Consider the following 12,645-nt stretch of genomic DNA (forward strand, 5'->3'; position numbering starts at 1 on the left):
GACGAATAATTTTCGTCATAATTTTCGCCAAACGACCTTTTTTCACTGACGAAAACGAGACGACAACTAAATAAAAACTAGTGTTGGATGACAAAAACTATGACGAAAATCAACTGTCATTTTCGTCAACAAATAAAAACGAGACGAAAATGTTAGGTAGGGACAATTAGGGAAGAGATCCAGTCAGAACTGATGTCCTGTGTAACAGATGCGCACATTTGATTTGAACTGATCTAACCGCTGGAAAACACGGCGCTGTTGCGCTTCTACAGGCTCACGCATCCCCAATCCAGCGCTCCAGAGCGGCTCACAACCAATGAATAGCGCACATTTATGCCAGGCAATTGTTTATGAACTAATGCTGATGAATAATGACAATGTTTATTTTACGATGTTTATATAGTAATATGTCTTAAACGGTTGTAACAACGCATATTTTATCTCCTGAACTTGAATGAGCTCCTGCAACTGTAAGGCTCAGACATTTCAAAAAAAGAGTCCCTGTGTATTTCGAGCTTGTTTGTAATGAAAAGTCACACATTATATATTCGTTTTTGGTTATAAAATAAACTGTATTTAATTTCATTCCCATTTAATTCATAGTCAGGAGGAAAGACCAGTATTTGACACATATTCAATAAAGTATCAGGGTTATAATAGTTAACTAAAACCATTTCAAAAAATCTTCATTACTTGAAATTAAATAAATGTTAAATGAAATTAAAAATAAATAAATAAATAAACAAACTTATTTGAAGCTTTAGCTTAACCTGATATGGCCTACTGACTAAAACTAAAATACAAAGTTATAAAAACTATATAGCTGTTTCTAAAAAAAAGAAAAAAAGAAAAGTGATTTGAGCTCTGTTTCGTGTATTTTTAATGTCAAAAACAAAATGATGTCAAAATGTCAGTTCAAGTGAAAGTTGGTTATGTAAGGCTTAAATGCTTAAAGGGGCTATATGCGTTTTTCTGAAATTTAAACTCGCGACTGACACCTGTGGCCAAAAAACAGAACTGCTCTTATTTTCTGCTCGCTCTCGCAGCGGTGGTGACGTCACATCCGCAGACAGCGCGGGAAAAACCTACCCGCCAGAAAATAGGAAAAATAGGATACAGGCTTATAGGTGCACCCACTGTGAGCGGACAAGGTGTCAGTATGCTCATCAGGAGATGTTTGAGTCATAAATGGTAAAATAGAAAGGCTATTGTTACGTTTATTTTGGGGAAAAAGTTGCATATAGCCCCTTTAATGTATTACAATTTAACTTAACTCATTAGATTTTAGGAGACTAAATCTACTGTATTTAGTCAACTAAAATCTTATGATATTTAGTCGACTAAAACTAGACTAAAACTAAAAACAATTAGGGTGACTAAAATATGACTAAAACTAAATGGCATTTTAGTCAAAAGACTATGACTAAAAATAAATAAAAATTTGTTGTCAAAATTAACACTGCTTTCTATCAGAACCAGCATTAACTTCTTGAGCAATTTGAGCTCCAGTAGCTCGTCTGTTTGATCAGACCACACGGGCCAGCCTTCGCTCCACACGTGCATCAATGAGCCTCGGCCGCCCATGACCCTGTCGCCGGTTCACCACTGTTGGAGCACTTTTGATAGACACTGACCACTTCAGACCGGTAACACCCCACAAGAGCTGCAGTTTTGGAGATGCTCTGACCCAGTCGTCCCATCACAATTTGGCCCTTGTCAAACGCTCTCAAATCCTTACGCTTGTTATAGGCGAGTGAAACAGCTTCTCGAATTAGGAAAATATGTAGGGTGACACTTGATCATTTTGATGATTTTTTTAAGATGTGCACGGATAAATCATAATAAACACTGTAACATTCCATAACAAAAATAAGAATTGTTCATTTTGATTTCATGGTGACTTTAAACAAACAGTTCAGAATATCCAGACTCTCGAGGGAAATAACCTCAATACAAGTGCGATGCTTTAATGCTTGAACAGATTTATACTCTCAGAGTACAACAGGTTACTAGAACCCTAAACAAGCTTGATGAATCATGAAGTTATCAAAAATCATCTTTGAATGACTCATTGTGAGTCAGATATGATGCAAGGGTGTATCATAAGGAACAGGCATTAAATTCAGACTGTATGCTTAGACTGCAAAAGGCTTTTAGAGATTTGAATGCAGGTGGCAGTTTCTAATATGCTGAGCCGGGGTCTTCTAATCACCCTTTATTGTCACAATGTCAACTTGATGTGGTGGTTTCCGCCTTTTTGCAACCCCCTCCCAACCATCTCGAGGCAAATGGCAACACCACAGGATATCCCGCACCAGCGAGGACGCTTTCATCTCCCGACTCCAAGCATCCCAAGTGCAGACGGCAAAAGACGAAGGGTTCCAGCTCCGCTTCTTGCCGAGGCATTCTAACAATGTGCCTCAAAGCATGGGAAATGAAGGCACTAAAAGAGAGGAAACACTGTTTTTGCAGTTCTCCGATAAGACAGCACAAGACCTTGAGTCTGTGCCATATGTTTAATGCACGCAGGGAACAATGGTTTGGTAAGAAATCGAGATTTTTGAAGGTTCAGACGGCCACCAAGAGCAGGCTATTTCCAGTCTCTCTTACTGCAAGCGCTCCGCTATTAGGGAAAGAAGTGAGTCGAGTGGGTGTATGCCCATCACAGAGTTTGCATTGCCGTGTTCTTGCGGGCTGCGTGAGCGGGAAAAGGCCTGCATGCCAACACGGTCTACTTGCCTTTCCTCCTCTCCTCCTACAGGCTGACCTCATTTGCATAGGTGATCCCAATTTGCATGAGCTTCCCTGACTGGAGCAGTGCACAGGTATGCAAATTCAGAGCGAGGGGGCAAAAACCAAATTGCCACCTTTTCACGAAGTGCTCCACCATTCTTTTCACTGGCCTAATTCCACCCAACAGCCAGTTCTGTCTCCGAGGCCCAATTGCTCGCTGATGCGTGATCCGTACACAAGTTGAAATTAAATTTTAGTGACACTGACTGAAAATAAAATGCAGAATATTAAATTTTAGCAAGCTAGTAAATAAACATTGCACGTACCTCGCTTAAAGGCAAGGGTTAAGAATAAGACAAACAAATAAGTATTGCTGTCATTGCGAGGCACAAACAAACGCAGGCTGCGTTCAAATGAGTTTGTCACACGCTGTCTTGGATTTTTAAATGACGGCAATGAAATTTCGGCTTGATTTTCATCGCTCCCATGCATCACTCCATCTACGAGCCCGACTGAGTCACGTACGAGCAGAAGAGAAGATTGGGGACAGAGCACGCCGTCTGTTCATTGAGGCACACATTACACAACTCATTAACAGCACAACCCACAGCATACAGCTGAGCTTGTTACATTTCTTGGATCAAATCAAAACGTCTTCTAGTTGATGGAAAAGAGGGGGGGGGACAGAAAGGAAAGATAAGAGATGAGCACTTCAGCTGTGACCGACCGGGTATGATGATCAGTGTTGCAGAGCAATCTATTCACATATTTAAAAATCATTTTCAAAACGGATAAATTATTGAAAGAATATTTTCACTTCAACTGTTGGTACACATGCTTTAACACGTGCTCCATTACATGCAATGCGAAAGGATAAAATAAAAACTGTATATATAGCATAAAAAAAATTAAACAAAACTTGTGAAATCAAAATGGTTCTCATTAGTGATGCACCGCAATGAAAATTCTGGGCCGAAACCGAAAATTTAGGATGCACTTGGCCGAAAACCGAAACTGTAGCCGAAAATGGCTTCTTTTAAAAATGTATACTGTATATAATATATAAATATATAATATAAATTGCTTGAATTTAATGGATCTGAAATGAAAAAATAACGAACCAATAGAATAATCAAACTTTCATTAAGTTACATAAAAAAAACTAAAATATTTGTATTAATAAATAAATAATAATACCAAATAATATTATTCTTCAACTTTTGTGTTCCATCAAAAAAATAGTTTTTTAACAGTTTATCCACAATTATCTGAATAACTGCACACAAAATCACAGAATGGTTCTCATTAAGAACATGAGATGCTGCACTGAATCTCTCACTGACTGTCACTGTTCTCCGGGAAATATGGCATTTGGGGGGTAAAGTATGTGGGTTTTTTTGGCAGGGTTGCCTGCTAAAATTCGCATTGCTGGGTCTAAATATCACATAATTGGGGTCGCTTCAACCACAGACTTGGCAACCCTGCTTGGGGCAGATGAATACCTGCGTGCAATCCGCACAAGCAATGGAAAGCAGCCTTCATTCGTGCGCCAGTAGTCGAGGGGATTGTCGCTTCTGGCAATGGGTAGTTCAGCTGATACGTCTCTATTTGTTCTCATATCGCTGACATGCTTAATCTTTGATAGGCAGACGCGGCGCTTGATAACAGCTCGATCGTGAGTGAAACCTAAGCGTTTGCGCACGGATGGGAGGGGCGGGTGACATTCATTTTCGGTTTACATTTTCGACTGTTTTTTTTATTTCGGCCCGAAACCGATAATGCCATTTTCGGCCGAAATTTCGGTGAACCCCTTGTTCTCATTTATTTTTTGTGCAAAAACCATATCAGTGAACATCAAATTAATCATCAGAAAATAAAATAGTGAACTTTCTTTTTTCTGCATCACCTAATACTATTTCAGACCAGTCCACTTAAGTCGAAAACACCATAGACAAACATTTTGTCAACTTTTTATTGCATATTTTGCTAAAAATTTACATTTGGCGGAATGGCTCTGTTCTAAATTCCCAATTCTTTTCATGCGCTCCATGAAAAGCCAAGACAGGGAACAGCAGCAGATTCTGGGGACAACCTCCCATTTTAAACTGGGAGGGCAGAGCAAATCCCCCATTTAGAACAGAGTATGCATCAATGACAACAGAATGACATTGATTAAGTTAAACAGTTTAAGGAGGAGCTGGGGAGGAGGTGGGTTGCAAAAGCAGCGTGCAGCAGAAGCGTACATTTCCTAGCCTGACGTCGTCATACTCAATTCTTGTCAGAATTTGAGTCTGATACTGCTCCGTTGGGCTGTGATTATGAAGCGTGTTTCAACCGAACCAGGAAAGACCTCAATTGGATAGACCCACAACCAATCAGAGCAACGGAGGGACGCATAACGTTAGTTGTCAAATGTCAACAGAACTCAACTGCACAGTGTTGCCAAGTCCAGCGACCCCAATTATGTGATATACAGACCCAGGAATGCGAATTTTAGCAGGCAGCCCTGCCAAAATAACATATTTTACCCCCCAAATGCCATTTTTTTCCGGAGAACCCCCCGGAAAGCTATTGGGCTTGTTTTTGACTAGTTTTGAGTAGAAATTGGGCGGGTTTTGTTATAAAAACTTGGCAACCCTGTCTACCCGCACGCTGGAATAAGTAACGTTAGAAGAAAAAGATGTGTAAACGATCTTTGCCGGTGTTGTAAAAAAAGAATTTAAGGATACACAGAGTACTTACCAACACCATCATCATTTCTGAGAGAAATAGTAAAGGTGAATGCATATACGAACAAATTCTCCGTTTAGGATTAGAAAAAATTCAACCCAAGCGCCTTTGATGACGTGGATGATTACGTTACTGTTTATCATCTGTCCATCATCGTCTAAAGCTCGCCCTGACAATTTCATTGGTCTGAACAGTTTCTGTTCGGGCATAATTACTTCTCTATGGATCAAGTCCAGACCGAACTGCTCAAGTTAAAATGCTGTGGGCGGGGCTCTATTACGGCTGGCATCCAGGCTAAACATTTCCCAATCCAATTCAAATTTCAATGGATTCAGAGGATATTCACTGAATATTATGGGCCAGATTTACTAAACAGGGCAAATTAGCGTGAAAGCGCAAATCCAAAAAAGCGCCAATGGGAGTGTAAGGTTCACTGACGAAACGCACTTTAAAGAACACAGACAGAGCCGGATCATTTTCATAAAGACCAACACAATCTACTAGTTAGCGTCTGGTTTAAGACATGCTATTTTTGGGCGGTAAATAATGGTGCAAACACCAATAAATTGACAAGCGTAAACCTTAGTAAATCATCTCATGATTCATTTAAATACTCTCCTCCCATAAATTTTGTGTCTGAAACAAAAAACAAATGCATATGCAATAAGGTCAGCCGCAAAAATAACTCTGTCCACGGCTTTTGAAAGCTAATTTATCACTGCGTGTCTTTAGTAAATCCTGATTAGATCCTAGCACCAAAAGGGTTTGTGCTGGAGCAAGCTGTTTGTAAATCTAGCCCTGAGTGTCACTGATACAATGTTGAGTTTATGAAAGACTTCATTGTATTGAGTCACGGGCTAAACATTTATCTTTCCCACCGTGGTCGAGAATGACCTGAAAAACACCCTAAAAAGTGTTCCACCGTTACAGTATTTCAAATTCTTTACAGGATCAGGGGGTCATGAGAAAGTCAACGTTTCAACATATGAGGAGTGATTTTCTGGATAATGTCTTAAGTCTTACTTTAAAAGTGAGATGACATCATTGCTCGGCATCACTCCCGTTGATAGGGAGTAAGACGTGTGTGTGTGTGTGAAACAGTTATAAGACGGCCATTATTCATCATATTAGTACTGGGTGGATATCTGCTATGGAAAAGCTAAAGATGAACTGTTTTACGGTCAGCAATGCAATTCAGATACAGTTAGTTTGATTTAAGATTTAAAAGGTCTTTATTCTTTTTGAGATTAATAGGAACTTTTCTGTCACAATGCGATTTAGCCTAGATACACTTTATTGCCAAAAGTATTGGGACACCCAATTTGTGAAAGAATGGGTCTCTCTCAGGAGCTCAGTGAACTCAAGCGTGGTGCCGTGATCGGTTGCCACCTGTGCAATAAGTCCATTCGTGACATTTCCTCACTACTAAATATTCCACGCTCAACTGTTAGTTGTATTATAACAAAGTGGAAGCAGTTGGGGACAACAGCAACTCAGCTATGAAGTGGTTGGCCACGTAAAATCACAGAGCGGGGTCAGCGCATGCTGAGGTGCACAGTGCGCAAAAGCTACAGACCTCCAAACTTCATGTGGCCTTCAGATTAGCTCAAGAACAGTGTGTAGAGCTTCATGGAATGGGTTTCCATGGCCGAGCAGCTCATCCAAGCCTTACATCACCAAATGCAATGCAAAGTGTGGGATGCAGTGGGGTAAAGCACGCCGCCACTGGACTGTAGAGCAGTGGAGACGTGTTCTCTGGAGTGATCAATCACGCTTCTCTGTCTGGCAATCTGATGGACGAGTCTGGGTTTGGCACTACTTGCCTGACTGCATTGTGCAAAGTGTAAAGTTTGGTGGAGGGGGGATTATGGTGTGGGGTTGTTTTCCAGGGGTTGGGCTTGGCCCCTTAGTTCCAGTGAAAGGAACTCTTAATGCTTCAGCACACCCTGACATTTTGGACAATTTCATGCTCAAAACTTTGTGGGAACATTTGGGGACGACCCCTTCCTGTTCCATCATGACTGCGCACCAGTGCACAAAGCGTCGGTCCATAAAGACATGGATGAGTGAGTTTGGTGTGGAGGAACTTGACTGGCCTGCACAGAGTCCTGACCTCAACCCGATAGAACACCTTTGGGATGAATTAGAGCGACTGGCCTTCTTGTCCAATATCAGTGTCTGACCTCACAAATGTGCTTCTAGAAGAATGGTCAAAAATCCCATAAACACACTCCTAAACCTTGTAGAAAGCCTTTCCAAATGAAAACTACCCCATGATTTACTCTCCCTCAAACCATCCTAGGTGTATATGACATTCTTCTGAGTTATTTAAAAAAAAATTATAATGGCAGTAATTGGTATATTGGATTTTGAAGGCCAAAAAGTGCATCCATCCATTATAAAAGTAATCCATACAATTATTTGACTATTCACTCCCATTATAAAGCTTGGAAGCGTCAGGATATTTTTTAATATAACACTGATTGTGTTCGTCTGAAAGAAGAATGTCATATACACCTAGCATGGCTTGAGGGAGAGTAAATTATGGGATAGTTAACATTTTTGGGTGAACTATCCCTTTAAGAAATTACCATAAGAACCTTATTTAAAAATAAAATAAAATACATACACTCACCTAAAGGATTATTAGGAACACATACTAATACTGTGTTTGACCCCCTTTCACCTTCAGAACTGCCTTAATTCTACATGGCATTGATTCAACAAGGTGCTGAAAGCATTCTTTAGAAATGTTGGCCCATATTGATAGGATAGCATCTTGCATTTGATGGAGATTTGTGGGATGCACATCCAGGGCACGAAGCTCCCGTTCCACCACATCCCAAAGATGCTCTATTGGATTGAGATCTGGTGACTGTGGGGGCCATTTTAATACAGTGAACTCATTGTCATGTTCAAGAAACCAATTTGAAAAGATTTGAGCTTTGTGACATGGTGCATTATCCTGCTGGAAGAAGCCATCAGAGGATGGGGACATGGTGGTCATAAAGGGATGGACATGGTCAGAAACAATGCTCAGGTAGGTCGTGGCATTTAAACGATGCCCAATTGGCACTAAGGGGCCTAAAGTGTGCCAAGAAAACATCCCCCACACCATTACACCACCACCACCAGCCTGCACAGTGGTAACAAGGCATGATGGATCCATGTTCTCATTCTGTTTACGCCAAATTCTGACTCTACCATCTGAATGTCTCAACAGAAATCGAGACTCATCAGATCAGGCAACATTTTTCCAGTCTTCAACTGTCCAATTTTGGTGAGCTTGTGCAAATTGTAGCCTCTTTTTCCTATTTGTAGTGGAGATGAGTGGTACCCGGTGGGGTCTTCTGCTGTTGTAGCCCATCCGCCTCAAGGTTGTGCGTGTTGTGGCTTCACAAATGCTTTGCTGCATACCTCGGTTGTAACGAGTGGTTATTTCAGTCAAAGTTGCTCTTCTATCAGCTTGAATCAGTCGGCCCATTCTCCTCTGACCTCTAGCATCAACAAGGCATTTTCGCCCACAGGACTGCCGCATACTGGATGTTTTTCCCTTTTCACACCATTCTTTGTAAACCCTAGAAATGGTTGTGCGTGAAAATCCCAGTAACTGAGCAGATTGTGAAATACTCAGACCGGCCCGTCTGGCACCAACAACCATGCCATGCTCAAAATTGCTTAAATCACCTTTCTTTCCCATTCTGACATTCAGTTTGGAGTTCAGGAGATTGTCTTGACCAGGACCACACCCCTAAATGCATTGAAGCAACTGCCATGTGATTGGTTCATTAGATAATTGCATTAATGAGAAATTGAACAGGTGTTCCTAATAATCCTTTAGGTGAGTGTATATCGTAATATGCATTTTTAACATTGAATAAAATTACTAATATTGTGAATTAAGATTTTAGTTATATATATCCGACCCCTACTATGAATACACTTAAAAACTAGAGAATCCTTAAAAGAAACTAATCAAATTGTTCTAAATGTGCAAAAATCGTTTCTGATTCAAATCATTCCCTTAAATTAAACAATTACTCAATTAAAGATGTTTAACAGACATTTTTCCACTAACTGGAACATTGTGCTAGAAAGATCCAGAGAGCGTTTTGCCATTGCCACGTCATTGTGTTTTGAAACTGAGAATTACATCACTTCATATGAGAAGCATGACAGTAGTGTGAAGCACAACCTCTCATATGACTACTTCTCACAAATACTGAGCATAAATGACCCCAGAAAACATCTGAGGCATTCAGCAGCTAAACTCATGCCAGAAACGGTATGAGCCAGCTGACGATGACACAACCGCAGCGGTTCACACACACAAGCGCCTCCATTAGACACTTTTATCAGTCACTGCTCTATTTTAAGATCTTTCTGTGTTGGGATCAAAAGGGTCAAAAGTCAGAGCTAATTGCATGCCACGTCAACAAGAAAGAAAGAATGCATAACTCTTGTGCCTGTTAGAAGAGTTGACAATAACAGTCTCGGCTCTCTCTGTCCGTCTGGCCGTTTGTCTGTATGTCTCTCCACAGATCAATCTGAGCGAGGAGAAAGATGGCATTGTGTTGGAGAGGGAAGGGCTCATCCTTTCTGCCGGGAGAGGAAGCTGGGGCAGAGGCAGGACGCTTACATCAGCAATGACCTCATCGTCCTGGGCCGTCTATGGTTACCAGCAACAACAGGATTCCCGTAATGAGTGGGCGACGGAAAACAAGTTGGATATTGTTTAGGTATGTTTCAGGATGAAGCAATGAACAGCCTGAAGAGATTTAAGGAAGAAGAAAACGGAGGAATGTGCTGTGTCAAGAGGAACTGTGTTTGGACTTACCCAGGGCCCCCAGGGTGTCTCTGTCACTTTACCCTCCCCAGATAATACAATCGAGACACAAGTCTGTCGCAAAACGCTAGATACAGCCAATAAAACAAAAGGCCTACGCAGGTACAGTGATGCAATATTTACACTCTTTCTGAGTCATTCCAAGTCCTGTCTGCCTGGAAACCATTTCTTCCTCAGAGAGGACAATAGACTATTTCAACACACACACTTCATTCTGTAACTTCTCATCCTCCCTACACACATTACACAGAAACGACAAACTGACCACACGGTAGAAACAAAAGGTGTTTAAAATACATTCATTTTCAATGAATGACACTCTACCTCAAAGTAGAACCAACTGCATTCTCTTGAAACATGATATCATCCAATTTTAATTGTAAAAGACTGTACAAATACAACTGTAAACACCTTCTAATTGGTTAACTGTACGTTCCCTTACTCTATATACAGTTAAAATTTGTAATAGATCTAATGGGAAATTACAAACTATGAAGTTTGCTTTAGAAAGCCGGACCAGAAAGTTTGACAAAGTTTTAAAAGCTTGAAGTTTTGGATGGATGGATAGACAGACGATGGACGATAGATAGATAGATAGATAGATAGATAGATAGATAGATAGATAGATGGATGGATGGATGGATGGATGGATGGATGGATGGATGGATGGATGGATGGATGGATGGATGGATGGATGGATGGACGGACGGACGGACGGACGGACGGACGGACGGACGGACGGACGGACGGACGACAGACAGACAGACAGACAGACAGACAGACAGACAGACAGACAGACAGACAGACAGACAGACAGACAGACAGACAGACAGACAGACAGACAGACAGACAGACAGACAGACAAGATAGATAGATAGATAGATAGATAGATAGATAGATAGATAGATAGATAGATAGATAGATAGATAGATAGATAGATAGATAGATAGATAGATAGATAGATAGATAGATAGATAGATAGATAGATAGATAGATAGATAGATAGATAGATAGATAGATAGATAGATAGATAGATAGATAGATAGATAGATAGATAGATAGATAGATAGATAGATAGATAGATAGATAGATAGATAGATTTGATGGATAGATGGATGGACGACAGACAGACACAGATAGATAGATAGATAGATAGATAGATAGATAGATAGATAGATAGATAGATAGATAGATAGATAGATAGATAGATAGATAGATAGATAGATAGATAGATAGATAGATAGATAGATAGATAGATAGATAGATAGATAGATAGATAGATAGATAGATAGATAGATAGATAGATAGATAGATAGATAGATAGATAGATAGATAGATGGATGGACGACAGACAGACACAGATAGATAGATAGATAGATAGATAGATAGATAGATAGATAGATAGATAGATAGATAGATAGATAGATAGATAGATAGATAGATAGATAGATAGATAGATAGATAGATAGATAGATAGATAGATAGATAGATAGATAGATGATGGATGGATGGATGGATGGATGGATGGATGGATGGATGGATGGATGGATGGATGGATGGATGGATGGATAAAATAAGATTATAGGGTGCTACTATGCTACGTATATAATTATATAATCTATATAATTACAATTAAATTTCCTTTTGTAATCCATTATTTATTATATTTACAGTGTAGATATTTAGTGCAAATAAATGTGGAATCAACAATCCAACCGGCATCATTCTCTTATGTGACTTGAACAACAGTCTTTTATGTCAGTTATGAGTTGTGTTATGCTATAATTACAGCATCAGATGTTCTGGAGGTTAGCTTGGCGGTCATTTAAATAGAAGTGTCTTTTAACACATACAGGGAGTGCAGAATTATTAGGCACGTTGATTTTCTGATCATATTTTTTTTCCAGGCACATTTGACCAATTCCAAACCACAGTAATCCTAATAACTACTATTGATTTAGTATTTAATAATGTATAAGTGATATATAATTGTTCATGAAGGCTGGAAATGAAAATCACCTTATATTCAGGTGTGCAGAATTATTAGGCATGTTTTCTTTTACAGATAAATTGAGCCAAAAAAGAGATTTAACTCAGACTGAAAAGTCAAAAAGTATTAAATGCCCATGAGAAGGATGCAATACTAATGCAATACTAGACATTGCAGTTAAGGCATGACCATTGGACAGTGAAATGCTCGTTGGGTCAGCAGGATCTGACAAAAACAGGTGGCGGAGAAAAGACACCTGTTAACTGCAAAAGAATTAAGGTGAAGAATTAAGGGTGAAACCATCAGGAACCCTTTAGTCTCCAGCGCCACCATTTTCCAAAGCTGC

General features: G+C 39.9%; 1 protein-coding gene across 1 annotated transcript in view; it reads right to left on the reverse strand.

Moving 5' to 3' along the window:
- The window catches only part of babam2 (BRISC and BRCA1 A complex member 2), a 166,581-nt gene that overhangs the window by 103,516 nt on the left and 50,420 nt on the right, over window positions 1-12,645 (reverse strand). The gene's annotated exons all lie outside the window — the stretch shown is intronic.

This window comes from Gobio gobio, assembly GCF_949357685.1.
Source record: "Gobio gobio genome assembly, chromosome: 13".
NCBI classification, from domain to species: Eukaryota; Metazoa; Chordata; class Actinopteri; order Cypriniformes; family Gobionidae; genus Gobio; species Gobio gobio.